General features: G+C 38.3%; 1 long non-coding RNA gene across 2 annotated transcripts in view; it reads left to right on the top strand.

Moving 5' to 3' along the window:
• The first annotated feature begins 4,704 nt into the window (after nucleotides 1–4,704).
• Nucleotides 4,705–22,138, top strand: part of LOC138849151 (uncharacterized) — a 54,687-nt gene continuing 37,253 nt past the window's right edge. For both annotated transcript variants that reach the window (XR_011387561.1, XR_011387560.1), the window contains exon 1: nucleotides 4,705–8,505. This is a non-coding gene — a long non-coding RNA (uncharacterized lncRNA). The remainder of the gene's footprint in view (nucleotides 8,506–22,138) is intronic.

The raw sequence follows: 22,138 nt of genomic DNA, 5'->3' as shown, positions 1-22,138 counted from the left end.
GATTACTGCATAATTTCACATAGCCACGATGGAAATGCCCAGATTCAGTTGTACAAATTTATTACCAAGAAAGCAGTGTTTTCCCTGTCACAGAATGAAATTAATAGGCACCACAGCTCAATGTCAGAGACTTGTGGTTGGAAGACATGCTGTTGATAAATATTGATAATTTATCAATATTCTAATTGGTTTCTATGATGACAAAATGAGTTAGCTTCGGTCAAATAACAAGTTGGCTTTTATGTATATTTTGCTGGTACATTTTCCTTAGAGTAATTATTAGAGTCTTCAGGGAAGACATCAGATAAACATATTCAAAGTGGAAAAGTAGGGAGAGGAAAAGATAGAAAAAAAATTGAGTGGAGGATAGAGAGGGAGAATGAGCAAGAGAGAACATTCAGCATTAGGTTGAAATTCCCCATCACTTTAGGCATCTATACCTCACTACTCTGTTCTTTGGCCGTGTTTCCTCACAACGAACCTTGAAAGGTGTTATTTATAACAATAGAATAGAAAAGATCAACATTTAATTTTGCTTTCAACCTCATTTTTGTTTATTTAAAATATAATATAACAAATTACAAAACCTGATTTCATTCACAGCAGAAATACTTCTCAAGCATGAGTTACATACCAATACATTGTATTAGTGGTGATGGGAATATGGCCATGTATGAAAAATGCCAACCCTACTCCTAGAGCTTCCATAATCAGTGTGATGACTCATGTTGAGATTGAAACTGATAGCACGAAACCAACACACTTTACACTTAAAGACTGGTAACACACGCTATTCAGTGATACTCTGATGTGGCAAAATTCAGAAGACCTCAAATGGCTGAAAGGAGTCTGCTTTGAGACTGGGAGATTCTACTCAGCTTTCTTTGTCTACACTCCTCACTGCCTGGATCAGATATGTGTTGCTGCCTAAGTAAACCACCTTTTCCTTTTTTACAATGGGAATATTCTGAAGAAAAGATACAGACCATAAATATCACTTTGGAGATCACTGGACATTCTAATTCTCTCAAAATGGACTGCTTGCCTGAGGATCCTTTAAGCTTTTTATGGAGACTACCATTCAAATGTTTGTCCTATTCTAAAAAAATGTTTGACTTCTCATAGACTGCCAATTACATTGGCTGTGTTCCAAATAGTCCTCCTTGGTTACAGAAACCCATCAACACAGCATCTTATGTATAAGTCCCTGTATGTCCTTACCATCTCCCCTACCTCAGAATTCTACAACAAGGATCTCAGATTCAAGTGATTGTGTGCACTGCTTAAGAAAGACAAGTCTCTATCCTCAAATACTGCAATAGGCAACAAATAACACAGGCTGTGAATAAAACCAAGGATGAAGGGGATGATGGTAGCATGCAATATAAACTTGGACAAGAAGCAATACAAGGTAGAGATGTTATGAAGCTACACATAAGATTCGGATTATCTGGTTCTAGGGAAAATGTAATTCATGTCAAAGGTTTTAACTTTTATTTATTTATTTATTTTTTTGAATGTGGCCTCTTTCAATTAGTATTAGAAGTCCTCAAAGGAGGATCAATTGTGGTCTCCATACACCAAAGATAGAGGTGGAATTTAAGCATGTTTATAACTAATAAAGAGGATATTCATGATCCTACTTTAACAGATGGATACACCTCCCATTAACAGACACCAAGCATTCAGTATCTTAAACTTAATAGTATCAATACAAGAGATTCAAATAAAATAAGTAAGGAAGGAAAAGCTGTTCAATAAGTCATTGGGAAATTGATCACCCCAGATGGGTTTTGACTAATTGGAGAAATTTCATGGCCATATGTATGTAAAAAGCTACTTTAAGATGTTGGAAGATGGGGCTGACGCTTTGGCACAGCGGGTTAAAGTCCCGGGCTGCAGCACCAGCATCCCATATGGGTGCAGGTTTGAGTCCTGGCTGCTCCACTTCCGATCCAGCCCTCTGCTATGGCCTGGGAAAGCAGTAGATGGCCATATTTTTGGGCCCCTGAACCTGCATGAGAGACCGGGAGGAAGTTCCTGGCTCCTGGCTTCGGATCAGCTTAGTTCTGGCTGTTATGGATGTTTGGGGAGTGAACTAGAGGATGGAAGATTTCTCTCTGACTCCCCTCTTCCTCTCTCTTTGTAACTCTGCCATTCAAATAAATAAATAAATCTTTAAAAAATAAAATAAGATACTGGGAGAGACTCTAGCAATGTAGTCACATAATTAAATAATTTTGCTAAATTTATAGAAAGAAGGATATTGTGACTATGTTCAGTTAGTAATGAAGTCTAATTTTTATAATTAAACTTCCAATTGATTTCCCTTTATTTTGGGGCTAGTGGAAGGCTACAGGAAATTTTGAGATCTGGCTGAGAACCTGGGTTGCAAGTTTTTAGACTAGCACGATATTTTCATGTGGTTCACAGTATTAAAATTTTAAAATGTTTTTAATTAAAAAGCACCCAGGACAGTTCCCTGGCTCACTTGGTTAATCCTCCGCCTGCGGCACCAGCATCCAATATGGGCGCTGGGTTCTAGTCCTGGTTGCTTCTCTTCCAGTCCAGCTCTCTGCTGTGGCCCGGGAAGGCAGTGGAGGATGGCCCAAGTACTCGGGCACCTGCACCCACATGGGAGACCGGGAGGAAGCACCTTACTGCTGGTTTCGGATCTGCGTAGCTCCAGCCGTAGCTGCCATTTGGGGGGTGAACCAACGGAAGGAAGACCTTTTTCTCTGTCTCTCTCTCTCAATGTCTAACTCTATCTGTCAAATAAATAAAAAAAAAATTTTAAAAAGCACCCTTCTTCACTTTCTATTAACTTTAGTGCTCACAAAGTTTGGAGTAGCAACAGATGTTCATTGACATCCAAAATAATATAATGTCTATAAACTAAAATAAATTGCCAAGGAAAGAAAAGCAAGCAATAAGAAAATAATAAAGTAAGAGCTACTTCAGCTTCCCACCCTTCCCTTATCTCTTTAAGCAAACAAAAACAAGAACCAATACACAGTCAAGAGATCTGAGTCACTTTATCGACCATTTCAGAGAAATGAGTCATGTTTCTAGGAAACCCTTGGGTCCATAAGCTATTCTGAGAATGCTATATTCATCACCAAAGTGGTCCCATGTGCTAGATATGCTCATATTCTTTAGAATGTGATTGCTTTAATATTTCTGCAAAAATGATAAGGTTAAGTTTTGTGGAAACTTAAGTGCATACATCCTGCTACAAGCTACTAGATAAACACAGCTGTGAAAAGGGTCTGTTTACATTTTTTTCTTTGCAAAAATCTATCTTCATTGTTGGCTATTAAAAAAAAATAGTGCTAGGACTGTTACAGATTTTTTTCTGTCGCTGGTTAGCATGTTAAGCTTTGCCAACAGGGGGCAGTGGAGAGACACTACAGGAAGAAATAGCCTTTCTTCCTGGTTCTTTATTTCCAGTGATTTCTGATTCTAGTTCTGCAGTTGCCTACAATATGTGTATGAGCCATCCAGCGGTGCTCACTCTTTGGAGTTTCTGTGGCACCTCATGGGGATATTTATTGCTTGGTGAGAGACTACAGACCCAGGTGGCCATGACTACACTTTCCTAATAAGGCCTGATTGCCAGCATTGAGGATGAGACTCTTGCCTTTCCTGTTTGCTTCTTATATGAGTAACTTCCCAAAGCCCCAAGGGAATTCTTCTGATATTCTTTACAGCTTTATACATTTCCCCCCAATATGGTTAATTTTTCTTTATACCATACTTTGTTAAAATTACTATGTTTTCTGTCTCCTGGTTGGATCTTCACTGATAAAGCTTTTCGTTATTCTTTTCCATTAATATTATGGTCTTCATTTTTTAGAACATTGTTATGAATCATTGTCCAGTGCCTCCAAAACATAAATATGCATTTCACAAATATTTTTTAAGATTTATTTATTTTATTTATTTGAAAGGCAAAGTTACAGGGAGACAGATAAAGGGAGAGAAAGAGAGAGAGAGAGAGAGTGAGAATCTTTCATCCACTGGTTCTCTCTACAAATGGCTATAAAGGCCAGGGCTGGGTCATACTGAGGCTAGGAGACAGGAGCTTCTTAGGGATCTCCCATGAGATGCAAGGGCCCAAGCACTTGGACTATCTTCCCCTGCTTTTCTAGGTGCATCAGCAGGGAACTGGATAGAAAGTAGAACTCTAACATTGTCCATATGGGATACCAGTACTGCAGGTGGCAGCTTTAGGTACTACACTACAGTGCCAGCCCCTAATTTATAAATCTTATAGTTGACTTTTGATATTGATGACAAAAAAGCATTGACATGTGTGATAAACTTTTGGAGTCAAGATTAATATTGGTCAATTTTAATTCCACTTACTTGTATTGTTTATTGAATTTTGTGTATATTTTACTGAGATGCTCTGAATCTCTTTCAGCTAAAACACTTATTTGAAATTCTGTAAGTCCTCTCATTTGTTCCTCTCAGTTTCATTATTTTTGTTAGTAGTAAATAAAATTATATTTAATGTCTTTGATGTTTTGAAAACTGATCACAGGAGTTGGCCTTCAGGTGGAAGAATTGCTTTTCCTCATCTGATATTGAAAGAAAAGAGAAAAGAGCAAAACATGGAGACTTTGGTGAGGATAAGGCACGAGATTTATATCTTTAATTATTCCCAATAGAAAGATGCAAGGTGGTATGCTATTGAGAAAAGAGACTTCGTGAGAATGAGTGCAATGGGCAGAGAGATGGCTATGGTCACAGACAATAGCCCAGTTATCTTGAGGACTCAAAGCAAAGATGCAATTCCATAGCGTCTGTAGCCCTCAGGGTGGGCAGGAGACGGAAGGTCGACTACAGGACTGATCCAATTGCTCTGCTATCATAGCGACTGCAAATTGGTAGTTTAGGCCTGAAAAAGACCAGATTTACTTTTTTCAGCAAAATTCAATTTTGTCCTCTATGTGTACCACTGAATTATGTTTCCTTAATCAGACCTGGGTGTGGCCCTTGACTGGTTCTGAAATGTGAACAGAGATGAGCAGCCATGCCAGGCCTAGTGTAGGAACATCCCTGGGTATGCTCCACGGTGACTTCCGTCTTTTCGAGCTGGTGAGGGTGTACCTCCTCTGCCTAGCCTGGTCAGCTCAGGGAGCCATATCTCATGATGGCACAGGTACCATCCACTAGTTTCTGTATAGATCACCTACCTACTGTTGTACACTTTTTCATCTGATACTCCGTTAACCTATTCAGAAAGAGCAAACAATCTTATATCTTATTGAATTGTTACATGTTAGAATCCATTTGTTTGCCATAAAAAGATATCATAGGCTGGGTGGCTTAAACAACAGAAATTTATTTCTTATGGCTCTGGATCTTGAAAAGTGCAAGATCAAAGTGACAGGTGATTAAGTTGCTGGTAACAATCCTCTTTTTGCTATTTCCAGTGAGAGAGAGAGAGAGAGAGAGAGAGAAAGATGCTCTCTCCTATGTCTTCTGTATCTTATAAAGACCACAGTGCTATCATAAGTGCCCCGCCTTCATGCCCTAATTACCCCTGAAAGGCCGATGCCCAAACACTGTCACATTGGGGAACGGTTTCAACATGTGAATTTGGTTGTGGGGTAGGGGCATGCAGGGCACACATATTCATTCCTTACAACTGTTCTAATATAGTCTAACAACTACAACTGGCTTGGGAATTAATCCCTCCACAGGAAGAAAAATTACAAAGGAGCTAGCTGGTTTCTACCATTATTCTATTAAAAACAAGGTTAATTTCTTTCATTGTACACTACAAATTTGAATAAATGATAAATTCTATAGAAATTGTATTACTCTAGAGTAAAAAAGCTCTGTAAGAATTATATAATTATTGTTCATTCTTGCTAAGTAAGTGAACGTAAATATTTTACTAGTTATAGACAAAACATATTTCTCATATTTCTGGAGGATCTTCAGTCTCATACTGGGTGCCAGCATTTGTCCAGGGCTTTTTCTGTGGCATTCCATGGCAGAAGTTAGAAAGATAAATGAACATTGAAGACAGAGAGGGTAGGGATCAAGCTTACCCTTTTATCAGGATTCCAATCTTGGGATAACTAAGTAACTCCCTGTGATGAAGCCATTAATCCACTCAGGAGGCAGAGCCCTCATGACACAGTCACATCTTTTTAGAATTTTATTTATTATTTTAAAAAACATTTATTTGTTTATTTGAAAGCAAGAATTGGAGAGAGAGAGAGAGAGAGAGAGAGACAGAGAGAGACAGAGAATCTTCCACCCACAGGTCATTTCCTAAATGGCCACAATGGCTAGAGCTGGGCAGATCTAAAACCAGAAGCCAGGAGCTTCTTCTGGGTCTCCCATGTAGATGAAGGGGTCTAAGGACTTTATACATTTTCTGCTGCTTTCCTAGATGCATTAGAAGGGCGCTGGATTGGAAGTGGGGCAGCTGAACTTGAACCAGTGCCTGCATGGGATGCCAGTGCAGCAGGCAGCAGCTTTACTCACTAAGCCACAGCACCAGCCCCTATAGTCATCCCTTAAAGGTCTTGCTACTTATACCATAAAATGACAACTAAATTTCAACATGAATTTTGGAAGGAACATTTAAACTGTAGCATTCTGCCTCTGGCCTCCTAAAACTCTTTTCCTTCTCGTATGTAAAATATATTAATTCCATCTCAATAGCCCCAAAGTTTTAATTCATTCCAGAACAAACTCTCAACTCCAAAGTCTCATCTAAATCAAGACATGATTCATCTTACAGCAAATTTCCTTCAGCTGTGAGCCTATGAAATTGGAACAAATTATCTACTTCCAAAAACCATGGTGACACAGGCATGGGACAGAAATCCTTATTCCAAATGGAGAAATAGGTAGGCAAAGGGGTAATTGGTCCCAAGTAAGTCCAAAACCAACAAAGAAAAACAACATTAAATCTTAGAGCTGGAGAATGATCTCCTTTGACTCCATGTGCTGCATGCCGGGCACACTGAATCAAGGGTGGCTTTCCAAGGCTTCAGGCAACCCCACCCCTACTGGCTTTGCTGGGAAAGGAGGAATGACATATAACATTTTTAGTTTGAACAAAAACCTGGCTCAAATGCCCAGCATGTCTTACAGAGGGCATGCATTCTGATCTGCTACTCTTTGAAACCTGGAAAGCCAAGGAGCCGATATTTGACCTTGCAAATACATTGTCATCTCATATCTCAAGGCTATGAAAGCAGGGCAAATGTTTACAGGTCTACTAAGGTTTAATACAGTAAATCTTTCCTTCTTTGCTTTAGAAATCTTTTTCCCAGGAAAAAAAATTTGTTGGGAACAGATTTGTTCATATTCTACATCAGATAGGAGGACATTTTACCTAATACATGGATGTAAGCATAATCTTGGAAGAAATAAAACTGGAAAAGGGAGTCCACTGGGCCCACATGACCTTAGCCGGTATTGGACTGGAGTTGAACAGCTCAACGACACACAAGGCAGATCCTCTCCAATTTGTTCCACTCTTCCCCTCCCTGCTGTCTTCCTCCACCTCCATTTCATCCTGGGGTGTTGCCAGTCTGGTACTTATCTGAACTCTGTTGCTAGAACTTCAGTACTTTCCCCTCATATACATTCTTTGAAGAAGTAAATAAAATTATGGACACCTTTTATGTGACTTGATTTCTGAGGATTAAGGAGCAGCTTATTCTCAAAAATATTTTTTAGTCATTACCAGTTGAGTGCTAATAAGGTAAATATATCAGTTTTCTCCAAACTCTCACAGGTTCAGCCCTTTCAGAAGCAGAGAATGAGGCAAAAATTGAGATGTAGGATGTTTGTTAATTAACAACTGCAATAGGAAGGGGAGGAAGCATACTGGGGCCCAAGACAAAACACAGAAGTGACATGGGCCCACACGGTCTTGAGCAAATGGCTAAGAAGATCTGCATGGGGCTGCTACAGCTCTGGAGGATCCCTCACTCGGGCAGACTGGCCAGCCCCTTCCAAGCCCAGTCCGCTGGGCAGTAGCAACTGGAGCAGATCTTTAAAGGATGGGCAGCTGTGTGGTGGAATGAGAAGGCCATGCCAAGATGGCCGCTGGCAACGGAAACTGCCTGTGATTGGATGGCTTTGGAAACCACATGACGATGGAGCCTGCCTGGCAACAGGCCGTGATTAGATGGCTTCGGAAACCAGATGACAATGGAGTCTGACTGGCAACAGGCTGTGATTGGTTAGGGCATAAACCACCCCTTGACCAGATTGGCTGCCTTGGCTATTTAAGCTGCTATACCAACTGAAATAAACAAGTCGGCAGGCTGCTCGCCTCTGGCCTGCTTTCACCCAACTCCCGGGGTCTGTGTGGTGACTCTGCGCCTCTTGCCCTCACCACACTCCTCCTCTCAGAACGAATCCACAGCAACACAGCTGGAGTCACCTGCTTTCTACACTCCCCTGAGACTGCACTGAAGTCCCTCCTGGAGGGGCCTGGGTAGCACCTCATGGCTTGTCACACAGGTTAGTCGAAAATTTCAATACTTGACAAAATTCTGTATCAAACGTGGTAAGGTGAATCTAACATTCATTTGGATTAAAAATAATAAGTGAAGAGAGGCAATTCAATACTAAAAATGAACAGTAGGACAGAATGTACCCTGACAGATTAAAAATTATATTATGAGAATTTGGTAATTAAAATAGTGCTATATGAAAGAAAGAATAAATTAGCAGTGACCACTATGGAAGAAAATGGCCAAGAGAGAGTATAGCAGACATAGGAAATAGATGTAGATTAAAGGTGGTGTGTCAAGTCAGAAGTCAAACAAACAGATCACAGTATTCAATAATTCATGTGGGTATCACAATTCTGTTGTCACGAAAAGAGTTCACTTTGGTCACCATTGTACATCATTAACTGTAATAGATTCTTATTGCATTGAAAAACAAACATGAAAAGAATTGTAATGATGTTTCAGGTATAATTGAATTTATAAAAAAAGTGCTTATTTTTACAATGTTGTGCTAAGTGGGTAAGAGTTCTTGAATGTAAGAATTCCAGAATTCCGGAAGTTATATCTAACCAGAAGGGTAGTGTATTTTACATGAGTATAAATATTCTGTACAATGAAATAACCACAAATACAATGAAAAGGTAACAGATAACTCAAGAGAAAATTTTGCAACTTATGCAACCTACTCAGTATAACAATCTGTAAAACATACAAGTTCTGAAAAATTAATATGGAAAACAAAAATAATAGAAATGCCTATGAAGACTATTGATATGTGATTCAGAATAGATATGAATAGTTAATACATCCCAAATTATAGTCAGATCGGTAATGAGAAAATGTGAATTAAACAATGGCAGAGGCCAGCACCGTGGCTCACTTGGCTAATCCTCCACCTCCAGCGCTGGCATCCTGGGTTCTAGTCCCGGTTGGGGTGCTGGATTCTGTCCTGGTTGCTCCTCTTCCAGTCCAGCTCTCTGCTGTGGCCCGGGAAGGCAGTGGAGGATGGCCCAAGTGCTTGGGCCCTGCACCCGCATGGAGACCAGGAGGAAGCACCTGGCTCCTGGCTTCGGATCAGTGCAGCACGCTAGCCACAGTGTGCCGGCCGTAGTGGCCACTTGAGGGGTGAACCAACGGAAAGGAAGACCTTTCTCTCTGTCTGTCTCTCTCTCTGTCTCTCTCTCTCACTGTCTAAATCTGCCTGTCAAAAAAATGGCAGAGACTTTTCAGTTCATCGTTCATCAAATCCCACACAATTCAAGTCATTGATAAATCATAAATAATATCAGCTTCAATGCCAGTCAATGTATAATCTCATGACTACTTTTTAAAAAATTTTTATTTATGTATTTGAGAGGCAGAGTTACAGACCCGGAGACAGGTCTTACATCTGCTGGTTCACTCCCCAAATGGCTGCAATGGCTGAAGTTGAACTGATGTGAAACCAGGAGCCAGGAGTTTCTTCTGGGTCTACCACGTGGGTGCAGGGGCCCAAGCATTTGGACCATCTTCCATTGCTTTCCCAGGCCATTAGCAGAGAGCTGGATCAGAAGTGGAGCAGATGGGACTTGAACTGGTGCCTATATGGGATGTAGGCGCCGCAAGCATGCCCCTCATGACCACTTTTAAGTGCCAATTGGTACAGTCTTTATAGAGGATAGTTTCAGCAATATTTTTCAAAATTGATACTATGTGAAATTTGCCTGTTTCTACAAAAATATGATATGTATGTTAGTTGCTATTTTACCACTATTTTGTATGCATGAACAATTGAAATTGATACTAATTCCATTAGTAGGATAATGATTTGACAAAAAGAAAGTATATCAACACTATTTACAAGATTTAAGAAATGCCCAAATGTGTTACAGTTATAGCCAAACCCAAAATCTAAGTAGCTTAAAACAAAAGATGATTTCTCACACATAACCCTCTGAGGTCACTAGCAGTTCTGCCGTGTTTTTCCATACAGGATTCAGGCAACTGGCTTGCCCAACAAGAGGGGCAGAAAAGAGAGTATGGTGACTTGCAGAGACTTCAAGCTTCCAACTGAAAGTTGTACTGTCTTTCTCACTCGCATTCCATTCACAGGGACCTGTCAGACCTCAAAGACACTGCAAATTAAATGCACCTTGTGCCTGCAAGGAGTACTGGAAACAGGAACTACTATTCCAAGGAACAAAAAAGAAATGCTGTAACTAGAGAATGAGGCAGATAATGGTGTTCCTACTATAATTAAAAAGTCATATAGCTCTACAATAAATTCGAATTCTGTGGCTACTTTCAAAACATATATTTGTATATATGCATGGACTTTCATGTAAATACCAAACCAAGTTTTGTAATTATAAACAAACCTTTAAGAAGATTGTTAGGCCAGGCATTCAGTGTAGCTATTAACACGACACATGGGGTAGCTGTCTTCCTATTAGAACACCTAGCTTAGAATCGCAACTCCATTTCAAATCCAGTTTCCTGCTAATGTGCACCCTGCACCCTGGGAGACAGGAAGTGATGGCTCAAATAGATGGGTCCCTGCCACCCATATGGGATACCTTGCCATTGTGGGCATTTGGGAAGTGAATCAGCAGATCAGAGTTCTCTCTTTCTGTATCTCTCTGTATCTCTCAGTATCTTTGCACTTCGGGAGTGAACCAGTGGATGAAAGATCTATCTCTATGTCTCTCTCTTTCTCTGTCTCTGTAACTCAGCCGTTCAAATAAATAAAATAAATTTTCAAAGAAAATCCTAGGGTTTCTATTCTGTTCCATTGGTCTACATATCAATTTTTGTTCCAGTCTCAGGCTGTTTTGATTATAAGTGTCCTGTAATATGTCTTGAAGTCTAGTATTGTGATGCCTCTGGCTTTGTTTTTATTGTTAGTATTGCTTTAGCTATTTTGGGAATCTTATGTTTCTATATCAATTTTAGCATTATTTTTTCTAGATACAGGAAGAACGTCCATTGGTATTTTTTTAAAAGATTTATTTATTTATTTGAGAGGTAGAGTTACAGACAGTGAGAGGGAGAGACAGAGAGAAAGGTCTTCCTTCCGTTGGTTCACTCCCCAATGGCTGCTATGGCAGGAGCTGTGCTGATCCGAAGCCAGGAGCCAGGTGCTTCTTTCCAGTCTCCCATGCAGGTGCAGGGGCCCAAGGACCTGGGGCCATCTTCCACTGCTTTCCCAGGCCACAGCAGAGAGATGGATTACAAGAGGAGTATCCTGGACTAGAACCGGTGCCCATATGGGATGCCAGTGCTGCAGGCAGAGGATTACCCTACTGTGCCAGCCCGTCGTTGGTATTTTAACTGGTATCGCATTTAATCTGTAATCTGCCATTACTTTAGCTATTCAGGGTCTCTTGTGATTCCATATGATTTTTAGGGCCTTTTTTTGCAATCTGAGAAAAATGTCTGATATTTTGCTTGAGATCTGTAAATTGAGCCATTGAATCTATAAATTGATCTACTGAGTCTGCAAATAGCTTTAAGTAGTATGAACAATTTTATAATATTAATTCTTCTAAGCCATAGACATGGAATATTTTTCCATATTTTGTGTATGTCTTCTTTTTTTTATGCTTTGTAATTTTCAATTTAGAGGTCTCTTAATCTATCAATTTAAATGTTGATCTTATTCAAAAAATCCACACACAAAGAAAACATAGGATAATGTTTCACCAATTATCTGGAAATTTTGTGGGCCAGTCAAGTTGACACTTAAAGTTAACATGACAGAAACCCCATAATACAATGATCTTAGTTATGGAAATTGTTAGATTTTTTAAATGGTGACTTTGTAAACATTAGATTGTAGAAATATATAATAACTGTCATTCTTATCCTCTGCAAAATGTATTATCTGTGTCCCTTTCAGGAGCTACCCTTTGTATTATAACAGATCTGTGTTGAATTTAACATATAGTGTTCGCTGTGCAATGATTAACCTGTTTATGGGAAGCTTTAAGAATCTTTCTCAAAATTCCTCTGGGTGGCATAAAGTACTAAGAAAGCTAATTATTTTCTTAAAATTTTCATTTATTTTTACTAACATTCTGTCCAATTATCAAATATATGTTTATATCAAAAATATATCTGTCGTTATCCTTTTAAATTAATTGCATTTTTAAGGAATAAATAGCCTTTTTGATTTCTCTTCATAAGCTTTTATGCTGTAAGTCAACTAAGAGATTTTCCTCATTGCGCAGCTAACTTTTAATCTTGCATTTCACATGAAATGGGAAAAATACTCTCAATATATAATTCTAAAGATGTTGGCTATGGTATATTACATCCAGAAGACACTTAAATTCAATGATGGCTGCTCATGAAAACTGTCAGAAATTTTTATCTATGCATTTAGTTAAAAATCATCAAGGTAACAATTTTATGGTACTTAATATTTTCAAATGGAATTATATTTATTAAACTTGATTAGTAGTTAATGAACCTGTGAAGCTTGAATCAAAGTGGTACTAGACTCATCAATCAAAGCACTACAGGATTAGTGGGTTTTGCAAGATTATATAGCAGCACTATTTCTATATTTAGATCTCAGTGGTTCCACATTGTAAGAATCTATTCTACTGTAAATTTCTCAGGATTCCCTAAGGATTTATTACAAACAATTATATTGCATGGCAGTGTGTAACAGTAATAAAATGTTTTTGACGTTTTAAAATATCAAATGAGGGTGTTTTGGGGATTAATCTTTCTGCTCACTTCAAAAATGTATATACTACCTGCTAATAACTACTTTCTTTTTTAAAGGAGATTCTTGAAGCTTTAATGTGAATTTTTAGGACATCAATTTAAATACAAACACAACTATCTTTTAATTCACTTAAATAACTTTCCAAAAGAAGAAAGCAAAATGGAGAAAATAGGACGTATCTGATGTTTCCAGGTCACCTGAAGGTCAAGTGATAATCAGAGCCGCTCTTAAGCTACACTGGAGCCCTGGCATTGGCAGCACACGGGGACCCAGCCTCCCAGGCAGAGGAAATGCAGCTTCCTCACTCATCCTCTAAATGCCCTTTCTCTCTAGCAGCTCCCTGAGGGGCTGAGATGAAAGTCACGGCATAAACACAACAAGCCTTCAGATGTCTACAACATGAAGGAGACAGGAGGTTAGGATTAATAGACAAGTTACATTAGCTGTTTTCATCTCCAAATATCTCAAGATGAGGCTGAAATTCAAAACAACTCTATTTTAGAGTCTGAGCCAGAAGAATTAATCAGTTCATATCATGTTTAATTTTGAAAATATTTTTGATTGGCCAGCTTTGCCTTGGGAAATGTGGAGGCTTAGTGTTTAGTAAACATCACTCACTGGCAAAGGCTATGCTTTAGAACTATTTTCAAGTTTGAGTTTAAGGTGAAATTCAGAACCTAAACAGTGCAAAGGCTATGAAAGCCAGTATAGAGACATTTTAAAAAATGATTTATTTTATTTATTTAAAGGCAGAGTTACAGAGACGGGTGGGGGGCAGTTAGAGAGAGAGAGAGAGAGCAACTTTCGTCTGCTGGTTCACTCTCCAAATGGCCATAATGGCCAGAGCTGGGCCAGGTAGAAGCCAGAAACCAGGAACTTCAGTAAGGTCTTCCATATATATGCAGGGGCCCAAGTACTTGGGGCATGCTCCACTGCTTTCTCAGGTGCATTAGCAGGGAGTTGGATCAGAAGTGGAGTAGCTGGGACTCAAACCGGCACCTATATAGGATGCTGGCATTGCAGTTAGTGGCTTAAACTTTTACCACAACACCGGCCCCAACATTGTATTTCTTATATGGGCTTCCAGGAGGGGGAAACCACCCTGCAAGGAAAGGGTAAGAAGTCATCCCTGGTGACTGGCAGTTCTAAATATAGGAGAGATCTCCAGTCCTCACAGACTTTAAACCTGGTCTTGAAAGCTAATTAGGGTCCGAGAGATTGCTTTATTCCAAAATTGGAACCCACATTGTCATCCTCACCCGCAAGTCCCAAAACTGGGCTTCTACAGCACAGCCACTACTAGACTCCATTCTGGTTTAGAGGCTAATAGGCAGCCTTGCTGATGCTAGAAGACCCCAGAACCAGCACATTTCACAGGGCAGAGCAGTTCCCTTTGAATTCTAGTTTTCAGATTTCTATGCACCAATCTCAGAGTCAACTTTCCTGCTCTCAGGGATATGAGAACGCTTTCTTCAGTGTCTCAGGAATCATAGCTCTTGGTGTACAGGTAAGCCTCAGCATCATCCTTGCATGCCCTCTGTGCCACCTGAATACGACCCCTTTGGCATACTGCAGCTCACATGGAGTAACTCATGATCACCCGATGTGACCTAGGTATATTCTGTCTGTGTCTCACAACTCCATTCCTGCATTGCTTGTTCACGATCCCCACTATAACCTATGGTCTCTCTCTCCACAGGATGTGGGTAAAGTACTTTCCAAACCTTTCATCTCTGGAACTTCTGTTCTATGACCAACTATGTTGACTCTATGGTCCTAAGAACACCTGCATTATTCACCTCAATGGTACTTGCAGAGTTTTTTTTCTGCACAAACAACCTGTGTTCACACCCTGGGACCTAAGAAAGATCCCCACTGCATCCTATAGCTCTGGAAGTGTGACTATTCTTGATATATTCCCCAAAGTCATCTTAGCTCACTCCATGGGATGTGGAGAAAGCCCTATCTGCACTCCATTACTCCAGTTCCATGTTTTCCTGTGCACATTCCACAGAATAACCTGTACTTGTCCAATGTGACCAGGATGTTACCCTCCCTGTCCTGCAGCTCTGGGACTGTGATTACTGGTGTTATATTCACAGGAAATATTTGAATTCTCCCTACTCACCCCATGGGACCAGAGGAAGACCTATCTGAAATATATGACTCCATATACATACTTTTCAGTGCACAATTCCTAGCATTCCTAGAATAACCTGAAGTTGTCCCATGGAATCTCAGAATGGTCCCCTCTAATTGTCATAGTTCTGGGAGTGTGACTATTAGTGCCGTAAGTCCAATTGTCACTCATGTCTACACAGTAGGACCTGGAGAAGGTCCTATCCACATCCAACAGTTCCAGAGTTGCAGCTATCAGTGCCATAAGCCACAATATCAATCTTAATCACTTATGAGACCTGGGAATGGTCCCTCTTGTGTCCCACAGCACAAGGAACATCACTAGTCTTTGTGTGGCTCAATGTTCTGAGACCCAAGGACACACAACATGGGAAGCCTGTATCCACTAAAAAGTCACACCACTACATCTGTTTGCTGCAGACTACACAATTACAATAATTATAGACACAGCTGACAATAATCACAGCTGAAGAAATATATGGAGGCTACATTCTGGGTCCACCCAGAACCAAAGGTAAAGAAACTAGCCAACCAGCCAACTAGGACTTCACATCCCTTCCAAGAGAAAAAAGTATTTTCCTTTTTTTTAAAAGATTTATTTATTTATTCGAAAGTCAGAGTTACACAGAAAGAAGAGAGGCAGTAAGAGAGAGGTCTTCCATCTGCTGGTTCACACCCTAATTGGCTATAATGGCTGGAGCTGCACTGATTCGAAGCCAGGAGCCAGGATCTTCCTCTGGGTCTACGCATGTGGGTGCAGGGGCCCATTGACTTGAGCCATCTTCCACTACTTTCTCAGGCCACAGCAGAGAGCCAGATTGGAAGTGGAACAGCCAGGTCTCAAACTGGTGCCCATATGGGATGCTGGCACTGCAGGTGGTGGCTTCACCCACTTTGCCACAGCACCAGCCCCCAAAACATGATTTTCTGACAAGAGCTTTTCCATCAAGAAGCAACCTTTATCCAATTGCATATGCATTGATGTGGGGACCCAGGAAATATAAAGAAACAAGGAAGCACAGAAACTCCATGCTACAGTGGAGAGCACAATAGTTTTCCAAATGTACATCCTGATTTGAGGGAAATCTATGAAATGTCTGGAAAAGAATTCCTAAAGAAATTCAGTGAGATACATGAGAATACATATAATCAATTCAAAGAAATTAGAAAACCATGCATGATAAAAATGAGAAATTTGAGATAGAAATTATTAAAATAATCAACCAGAAATTTTGAACTGGAAACTTCAAATGATGAAATAAAAATGCAGTTGAGAGTTTCAATAATAGAATAGGCCAAATAGAAGAAATAATTTCTGACCTTGATCATAAATTCTTAAAAATAATGTGGTCAAGCAAAAAATTTGGAAGAATAAAAATGCCATATCTCATTTTAAGCAAATAAATGTTGGCATAATATGAATATCTGAAGCAGCATAGTAGGAGAAAAGAATAGAAAATCTTTTCCCTGAAATTTTAGCTGAAAACATGCCAAATCTTGAAAGAGATGTGGACTTCAAGACCCATGAAGCTCTAAATACTCCAAGACACAACCTAAAATAACTTTTCCAAGGCACATTATAGTCAAATTTTCAAAAATAAAGCAGAATGAAAGAATTCTAAAAGCAGTAACAGAAAAGTACCAGGTTAAATATAAACTACTAGATAAGATGAGACTTTTCAGTGGAAACCTTACATGAAAGAAGAAAAAAATGAGATGACATATTTAAGGAATTTAAAGAAAAAAGCTGCCAACAGAGAGTATAATATCCAGCAAAGCTACCCTTTAGAAGTGAAAGAGAAATAAGGCTTTTCCTAGACAAAAAAAAGTGGAGGAAATTAATCAGCAGCAGATTAGCTGTACAAGAAATGCTTACAAGTAAAATTATCATAATAACAATCAAGGAAACACACAAAAGTACAATGCTCACTAACAACCACATACACAAAAGAGAAAACGAAGAGATCAAATATTGTTATAACAGATAATTATCAAAACACAAAGATCAGTAATAGTAGAGGCAGGGAAAAGCAAAGAATATATAAAACAGTTAGTAATGAGCAAAATGATAGGAATTAGTTTTGGCCTGTCAGTGTTATCATTGAATAAAAACAGAATAAATTACCCAATAGACAGAAATAGGCTAGCTAAAGCAATTAAAAAAAAAAAACACACCAAAGCTGAAGACATACAATGGCTGAATGCAAAGGACTGCAAGAAGATATTTTATAACTAATGGAAACTGAAAGCAAGTTAGGGTAGATGCACACTTTTCAGATAAAATGGACTATAAATTAAAACCAATAAAAATAAAGAATTTCCTTACATATTGATAAAAATTTGATTCAGTAAGGAGAAAAAAAATTTATAAATATATATGAACCCAACACCAGGCCCCTCAAATATATAGAGCAAATAATGTATCTGAAGGGAGAAACAGGCTCCAATACAATAATAGTTAAAGACTTCAGTGTCCTAGTATTATGATTGGACAGATAATCCAGGCAGAAAATCAACAAAGACACACCAGAGAGCCATACTACAAAACTAACAGACCTAACATACTTTTACTGAACATTTTATCCAGCCACTACAGAATATACATTTTTTCTTACCAACACATGGAACAGTTTCCGGAATAAACATGTCAGGCCACAAATCAGTTTTGATAAGTTAAAAATAATTAAAAATAAAAATCAGACCACAATGAAATGAAACTATAAATCAACAACAAAAAGAACAATGTACATTTTCAAAATATACGGAAATTGGTGAAATACCTGAAATGTAATTCAAAAGAATGATCATAGAGTTATTCAGAAGCAATGAGAAGCAAATCCATGAGTTAAAGAAATCCATACATGACATGGAGGAAAGGTTTTCCCATGAGAAATAGTAGAAATGAAGAATTCAGTATGTCAAATAAAAAGATAGTGGAAATTTTAACAACAGAATAGGTGAGGCAGAAAAAAGAGTATCTGAATTAGAAGACAAATAATTGGAAGTATCTCAGAACAAAAGAGAAAATATGAAAAAATGAAAAAATCAGAATTTTTTTAAAAAAAGTTCTAGATTTATGGGATATTATCAAATGACCCAAATTATGTGTCTTAGGAGTCTCTGAATGCATGGAAAGAGAGAATGGATTACAAGGCCTATTCAGTGAAGTAATAACAGAAAACTTCCCTAATTTGGAGAAAGAAAGGAATATCCAAATACAGAAGCACATAGTACTCCTATAAACATGACCAGAAAAGACCTGAAGACATCAAAAACCTAAACAGATAACTAAGAAGGAGACTGAATCACTAAACAGACCTTCCCAACATAGAAAAGCCCAGGACTTCACCACTGAATTCTACCAGACTTTTAAAGAAGAACTAATCCCAATTCTTCTCAAGCTATTCAAAACAATGGAAAAGGAGGGAATCCTCCCAAACTCCTTCTATGAGGCCAGCATCACCTTAGATCCAAATCCAGGTAAAGATGCAACAAAGAAAGAGAACTATAGAGCAATATCACTGATGAACATAAATGCAAAAATCCTCACAAAATACTAGCTAAGAAAATCCAGTGACAGACATATCAGAGAGATCACGCAACTGGACAAGTGGGATTTATCCCTGGTATACAGGGATGGTTCAACATATGCAAATCAATAAATGTGACACATCACATTGACAAAATGAAGAATTGAAGAATAAAAACCTTATGATTACTTCAATAAATGCAGAGAAAGTGTTTGATAAAATGCAACATCCTTTCATGACAAAAAACCTTAAGCAACGTGGATATAGAAGGAAGATTCCTCAACACAATCAAGGCAATGTATGACAAACTCACAGCCAGCATCTTCTTGATTGGAGAAAAGTTGGAAGCATTCCCACTATGATATAGAAACAGAGATGCTCAGTTTCACCATTGCTATATAATATACTCCTGGAATTTTTAGCCAGCACCATTAGGCAAGAAAAAGAAATCAAAGTGGGGGGACAGCATGCAGTAGGGTAATCCTCCACCTGCAGCACTGGCATCCCATATGGGCACCGGTTCTAGTCCAGGCTTCTCCTCTTGTAATCTATCTCCCTGCTATGGCCTGGGAAAGCAGTGGAAGATGGCCCAAGTCCTTGGGCCCCTGCATCCGTGTGGGAGACCAGGAAGAAGTTCCTGGCTCCTGGCTTTGGATCAGTGCAACTCCGGCTGTTACGGCCATTTGGGGAATGAGCCAACAGAGGGAGTACCTTTCTCTCTGTCTCTTCCTCTCACTGTCTGTAACTCTACCTCTCAAATAAATAAACAAAATCTTAAAAAAAAAAAAGAAGTCAAAGGGATACAAGTTGGAAAGGAAGAAGTCAAATTATTCCTATTTGCAAATGACATGATTCTATATACAGGGGACAAAACAACTCCACTGAGAGACTATTGGGACTCATAGAAGAGTTTGGTAAAGTGGCAGGATATAAAATTAACATACAAAATTAATAGCATTGGTATACACAGAAAATGACAACTCCTAAGATCAATCCCATTCACCTTAGCTATAAAAATTTAAATACCTTGGAATAAACTCAACCAAAGAGGTGAAAGATCTCTATGATGGATATTACAAAATGTTTAAGGAAGAAATATAAGAAGACATACAAAAAATGGAAAAGTCTTCAATGTTCATGCATTGGAAATATTAACATCATCAAAATGTCCATACTACTGAAAGTAATTTACAGACTCAGTGCCATCCCAATCAAAATACCAAGAACATTCTTCTCAAATATAGAAGAAATAAATTCTAAAATTCATATGGAAGCATAAGAGACCCTGAGTAGCTAAAAGTATCTTAACAAAAACAAAGCCAGAGGCAACTTGATACCAGGGTTCAAGACACACTACAGGGCACTTATAATCAAAACAGCTTGGTACTGGCATAAAAATAGATATGTAGACAGATGGAACAGAATAGAAATTCCAGAAATAAATTCATGCATCTATAACCTACTAATCATTGGCAAGGAACTAAAATCAATCTCTGGAGAAAGTACAGTTTCCTCAACAAATGGTGCTGGAATAATTGAATCTCCACATACAGAAGTATGAAATAAGACCCTTAACTTATACCTTACAAAAAAACAATTAAAAATGGATCAAGTATCTAAATCTATGACCTGATACCATCACACCATCAAATTACTAGGGAATATTTTTGAAACACTGTATGGCATTGACAAGGGAAAGACTTTTTGGAAAAGACCCAGAAACACAGAAAATGAAAGTCAACATAGACAAATAGGATTACATTGAGCTGAGAAGCTTCATCTTGCAAAGGAAACACTTAGCATAGTGAAGTGGCAACTGGCAGAATGGGCAAAAATATTTGCAAATTATGAAACTCATAAAAGATTAATATCCAAAATCTATAAAAAGCTCAAGAAACTCAACAACATGTAAACAAACAATCCAGTTTAAAAATAAACAAAGGACTTGAATAGTCAGTTTTCAAAAGAGGAAATTCAAATGGTCAACAGACACATGAGAAAATGCTGAGTATCATTATCCATCAGGGAAATGCAAATCAAAACCACAATGAGGTTTCACCTCACTTCAGTTAGAATGACTCTCATACAAAAATCAAGAAATAATAAATGCTGGTGAGAATGTGGGGACAAGAGACCCTAACCCCTTGTTGATGGGAGAATAAACTAATACAGCCTTTGTAGAAGAAATTAGGGAGATACCTCAGAAAGCTGAAAGCATATTTACCATATGACTCACTCCTGGGAATTTATCCAAATGAATTGAAATTAGTATATGAAAGAGTTACTTGTATCCCCATATTTATTGCAACTCAATTCACAGTCACTAAGATATGGAATCAACCCAGCTATCCATCAGCTGATGAGTGGATAAAGAAACTGTGTTTATAAACTGTGTTTATAAAACTGTGTTTATAAACACAGTTATATATATATATATACCTATATATATAATATATATATATCTCCCAATATATTATGGAATACTACTCAACTGTAAAAAAAAGACTGAAATCCTGTCTTTGCAACTAAATGCATGCAACTGGAAACCATTACACTTAGTGAAATAAGCCAGTCAAAATGACAAATATCGTATGTTTTCCTTGATCTGTGGTATCTAATAGAGTACAAAAACTATAATGTTTGTAAGCAAAATTGACATTTTGAGATTTGATTATTGTTTATAGCTCTTGTCTCTACTGTTTAAGAATAGTGTTTTTTTGTTTTTTGTTTTGTTCTTACTATTTGCTCCATTCTTTACTTAGTGATGGGTTAAACTTATGATTATAAAATAAACTGAAAGTATGTCATTATAAAAATTAAAAGAAAGAACCAGAAAGGAAGGAGGAGGGAGAGTGGGAGGATAGGCAGGAGAGTGGTATCACTATGCTTATAAACCTGTAAATATGAAATACATGAAATTTGTTCTCTTTATATAAATAAAATACAATTAAAATGTTTAAATAACTAATTTCAATACATTTCAAAGTATTATACAAAATATGAAAAAGATGGACCTCTGCCAAGCATTTTTATGAGGTTGGCATTACTTTGAAATCAAAATCAGAAAGGTTCTCAGATGGCAGGATGGAGAGGGAGCTTACTGCTCTAGTCCAGGAAAAGATAATTAAAAAAAAAAAATGGAGCGAGTGTAGTCTCAGGGAAGAGTTAGGAGAAAACGGCAGAGAAAACTACCAAAATTAGAGGGACATGGTGAATCTATGTGGAGGGTGTGGACGCCCACAACTTGGGACCCCACT

Source organism: Oryctolagus cuniculus, chromosome 3, assembly GCF_964237555.1.
Source record: "Oryctolagus cuniculus chromosome 3, mOryCun1.1, whole genome shotgun sequence".
NCBI classification, from domain to species: domain Eukaryota; kingdom Metazoa; phylum Chordata; class Mammalia; order Lagomorpha; family Leporidae; genus Oryctolagus; species Oryctolagus cuniculus.
Note: the sequence above shows the minus strand (reverse complement) of the source record. Positions and strands in the feature narration are given on the sequence as shown.